The following is a 5,399-nucleotide window of genomic DNA, read 5'->3' as shown; positions in this document are numbered from 1 at the left end:
AATAGGAAGAAAATGGGCAAAGGGGAAGGAAGTGGGAGGGCTAGGGGAAAGGAAAGAAGGGAATGGGATTAATATGAGAAAATGGAAAAATAGGAACAAAATCTTTGTAAATAGGGAGGACTGGAGGGGTTGAAGGGAGGGCTGGGCAAGGGTGAAAAATAAGAACCAAGAGAGACTATGTAAAGGTGCAAATTTCCAATGATGAATGTCATTATATTGTATACCTAAAATGTACCAATGATTAGAATGCATAATCGATACTGTAAAATAGGAAGAAAAGGTCCAAAGGGGTAGGGGTAGTAGGAGGGGCAGGGGAAAGGAAAAATGATGAGAAATGGAAAAAATGGAAATAAAGTCTTTGTAAATAGGGAAGGGTGGAGGGGGTGAAGGGAGGGCTAGGAATGGGGAAAAAATAAGAACCAAGATGCATTCTGTAAAGGTACAATTCCCAGTGAGAAATGTAATTGTGTTGTGTACCTACAATGTACCAACAAAAGAATTTAATACAAAAAAAAAGTTTCTCACACCTGAGTTTTGGAGGACAAATAGAGAACACAGAAAAGCCCAAAGTGGGTGTTCTTTATTCATAGGTGGCCTTCCAAGTGGTCATTTAGGACCCAGGTTTTGTGTCTACATCCAGTAGTCATAGGTGAAAGAAGCTATAGGAGGATGGCTGGGGAGGTTTTATGGACTGGATCTGGAGGTGATGCATCACTTCTGCTGAGATTTATTACCTAAACTTAGATACAAAGTAATGTCCAACTGCAAGGGATGCTAGGAAATGTAGTTCTGTTCTCTGCCGGGAAGAAGTTTGACAAGTAACTAGCCAGGTTCTACTCTGTCACAAGGGATAGTTCAGGCCTATGACAATTTATTGTAGAGCATTCGGTGGCTCAGAGAATCTGGCTTGGAGACTATGTGGCTAGGAGCAACATGCAAGTGAAATCACTGGACTGTTCCACCGAAGGTCTGGCTATTTTACTGCCTTGTGTCTTATTCACGATAACCTCATTTTATGACCATGCTGCATGGCATGCTATGACCAGCACTGTTCAATGCCTTTCTGTCATGCTCTGTCACCATCACCTGCACAATGATTTTGTGTAACACCTGCTTTCTCACCCTGGTCTCTTCTGAATCAAAGCTTCATGTGAGTGCATCTGATTGGCTGGGCTCTGGACAAACACCTGTGCTCAAGCTGGGAGAGAGAGCAGTATGGGTTTGTACCTCTGGGAACCTTGAGAGGTTTTTTGGAGGTTCTAGCAGGGGAGCCCAGCTACTCGTATACCCTTGACCGAGGAAGCGGTCCTCCTCTATCAGGGGTGGCCAACCTCTTCGACCGAGCGCGCAGCTTCAGGAGGGACGCACATGGAGCAGTGAGGGAGGAAGGGGACACTCACCTAGCCAGCCAGATCAGCCGAATCAACCCTGGTGATCAATGGGGTGACAGATGTCGCAGCCAGATCGCCCTCACATCCAGGGACATGGGAACCTAATGTGGGAATTACCTAAATATAAGAAAGTTGTTCAAAAGATGCTGGACAGGGCAAATGTCCACTATGGCCTTTGTCTAAGTTCCCTTGAAATCAGATCATAAACAAGCACTTTTAGCTTATTTGGGAGATGATTTCAAGAAGCAGGGATGAGGGAGTCATTTAAGTGAGATAAGAAAACAGGAAGAATCAATCAAATATGCCTTACTGAGCTGGTTATCGCAGGTCAAATGGGGCTCAGGGTCTCTGGGGTCCTTTGAGGAACTGTGTAGAATGCACCTCAGAAATGTCTCTCCTGTGTGGGGGACATAGGAGTGTGAATCCATTCTCATTATATATTTTTTGAGTGTCTTCTCTGGGAAAGTAACTATATTCCTCACCACATCTGTGCTTCTGAACTATCCTGCACAAGAAAACAACCTTAGAAACATCGTTGGGAAAAGTTATACGGCAAAAAAGTGGAAAAGACATGGAAATTCATAAGATGGGACACTGGGTGTTTGTAGTATGCATGGTAACTGTCTTCACAGCTGAAGTGCAAGTTAGGGGTGGGATGAGGAGAACACCCTTTTCATTAATTCTGTGCATTAGCTGATAAAGGAGCAACTGTAGTTGGTTATACTATCCTGTTCAAAAGCTTTCAGAGCTCATGCCTAACACACAAAGTACCTCAGGCCTGGTCCCACAGACTTGTCTAGTATTCTCTCTTGTATACGAAGGCACAGCATGATGCTCCTAGAAGTTGGTCACATTTTAAAAGCAAACCAGAAAGGCAGGAGTGTTGCTGGAATCTGATCAGTAGGCTGGTGTCGAGCAAGGGTACCTGTCTTTAGTATATTAATCTACTATGCCTCAAGGAGTCCAACCATAACACTGTCTTGTAGCCCTCCTTTCTCTGGAAAACTGAGCTGAATGCTGGGTGATGTAAGTGGGAAGGGAAGGGGTTTAATGAAGAGATTTTGGGTAGCTCACACAGTCTCCAGGACAGCAGGAACCTAGGTCAGACGCTGTCAGATGCAGCCAAAACTTTGGTAAAAACCGTGTATCATGGTGATACTCCTGCATTCAGTGAATATTGGATGCCACAGCTTGTGCCGTCACAGCAGTGGAACTGGAAAGTGGTGCTGCCACCTCTTCCCTACAGTCCTGATGTGGCTGCACTGCTGTTGGCACCATTACCAAGATGGATCCTTCACCGTCCCTGCTTCATTGTTTTGCTAGCTCCCAATTCTAGTCTGGGAAGAGGGCACACAGTTGGAGTAGACTCAAGATTGGTAAGGAATGCGTAATAGTAAGTGTAATAAGACATTATTCACCTTGGGGCATCTTTTTCAGATTGCCAAACTTCTCACTCTCAAAAAGTAAATTGTACAACTTACTACATAATACCAGATGATCACTAAGGTCCTTTTGCCTTCAAAAGCCTATGAGTTGCTCATTTTCTATAGCTAACTACTTTTTCAGTGGGGGATTTATTCTCCAGGGCAAGGCTATTACAAAATATAGGGACATCTTTCTGGGGTCATTTACTTCTCAATTTTATCTTTCCAATTTTTGTTTCAAACTAGAATGCAAGGACATTTCTTCAGAGCAGCAAACTGCATTAACTTAATGCCTTATATTACTTGAAGATAGTCAAAGGGCTATGTCAAAGATATTTAGCAGTTTCTACTCGCATAACTACACTGGTTTTAGCAAGGTGGATGTGATCTCTCAGGCAGTCTACTGCAGTTGGGAATATGAAACTGCCTTTCAAAGTTGCCAGAAGCACTTTAGGGTATCTGCGGTATGATAATACTAATCCTAGCTTGACATAAATGCTGGTTTTATAGCTGTACGTTCTGTAAAAAGTGTATTTGAGCCTGCAGAAAATGCTTGTGTTTGAATGGTTTTGACTTTATTTTATCTCTCTTGGTTTGAAATAATCATGTTTAATTTTGAAGCATTTAGTTAGACATCTTGCAAACCTAAATACTCTGTTACAGTAAAAGAACTTAGAGCTTAACTAAAATTTCAGTCATTCATTGAAAGATTGTGTAATCCACTAGGAAAAATTTAGTCCTGTACACATTGTCACTTAATCATATCAAATGTAAAAATCTCTGGTCATATTTCTATTAGGTCTTCAAAAGGAGAATAAAATAATAGAATTGTGAAATCCCTATTTGGTAAAGATTGTTAATGTTCTCTTTATCGTGTGTTGTATTAAATTATTGTTAGGCATTCTGTGAAAAAGTGTGGCTTTCAGATCAAAGAAATACGGGGAGTGCTACATTCAGTAACTCTTTTGTGGAGACTCATACTATATGTTAATAGCCTAAAGGCACTGAGAAGTCCTGCAGTAATGAAACCTGCTTTCCTTTGTAGCATACTTCTTCAATTTGATCATGAAACCTCTTTTATTATTTTAAAAGCAAAAACATGTTGGCACGATGAGATAAGATTTCCATGCAGTTTGGCAAACACATTCTATCACAGTCTCTTATCCCATTCAAAACATCCTTGCTAGACGTATGGTCATAGAGGCTTTGTTTGATGGTTACCTTGAGAAATTCACAGACAGCATTTAAAAAATAGACCTTGGTACAGGGTAAGGAACACAGTGACTCTTGTTATTCCATTGGGGCCTTCAAATATCAAACTCACCTAAAAGTATTAAGTTACAAGGGAATAATTTGGTGAGTTAGTCATTTATCAATGTAAATTTCGTCAAACTATCTTACAGGCAAACATTATTCTTAGAGACTGTCTAGAAAAATTCTTAATCATACTGTCTGCAAGTTGTTCTTTCATATTTGGCTTTAACTTTTCTTTGGTGTTACTACTGTACTGTTCTTAGTTATAATCGCTACCTATCAATAATGTGTTATGATTTGGTGGTTCTCTGCCATAGCAGGAACTTTGCATTTGAATTGGAAAAATATTTTCCCAGATTTTTACCCATAGGGCAATGTTCACATTTGGAAATGGAAGGTGTGATGCTAATGTATTGTTTTTGCCTTGGAACCAACCCTTCTCGCTTTAGGCCTGACCAGTCACTGTAAACATTCCCTTGATCACAGTGATTTAGAGTGATACAAGGTAAACCAATGAAACTCAGTTCTGGAATCCTGTGTTAGGATACATTCTCCATGGGTCTCTAGCATTTCTTCATGTCTTACAAAGTAAGGAACAGAGCACCTGTATTTCTGTACTGTCTTTTCAAGGAGGTTTATGGTCAACAATCTTGTAAGAATAATCTTTCCTTTCAGAGAACATGCTTACTGTCCAGTATAATAAAGATAATGACTCTCTCTGGACCAACTGGCAGGCATATTTTCTGCCTACTATAAAAGATTCAGGTTTATTAAGCTCAAGGTTCCTTTCCTATAATGCAAAGCACTCTGTGTACAGGTGTCATTGGGCCTTCTTTGTATTGCCCTATGGCAGTGATGGCCAACCTTTTAGAGCTTTCAGTGATAACAAACAGCCTGCTGCAGCTTGAGTGCCATAGGTTTGCCACTTTTGCTCTATGGAAACTGGCTTTTGGGGCACTAGCACAGTACTGGTTAGCTAATATTCTAGCTACTGCTATTGCTGTAAGAAACTGTCCTTCATCATTGACCCAGGAGTCTCACGTCCTCTACCAGCACTGACAGAACAGTGACAAATGTAAAATATCAGACCCTTCACAGAACTTGACACTTTGGCTGTAACTCTCATCTTTCTGCTGAAGTTTCTGAGGAGAGTAGGTGAAAACTTGAACATGCTTGCAGCCATTTTGTCACCACAAGAGAAGAACTTTGCCTTGGAATGGAGTCAACACAGAGGAAATAAAGCACAGACAGAGGGGTAGGTTTGAGAGAATCATTGTTGTAACTGCCACTTTTTATTTTTTATTAGTACATGTTTACCATACTAATAATT

Source organism: Heterocephalus glaber, unplaced genomic scaffold (genome assembly GCF_053883595.1).
Source record: "Heterocephalus glaber isolate CG9 unplaced genomic scaffold, H.glaber_assembly_v1.0 deba00001594, whole genome shotgun sequence".
In the NCBI taxonomy this organism is placed as follows: Eukaryota; Metazoa; Chordata; class Mammalia; order Rodentia; family Bathyergidae; genus Heterocephalus; species Heterocephalus glaber.
This window is presented reverse-complemented; position numbering follows the sequence as displayed.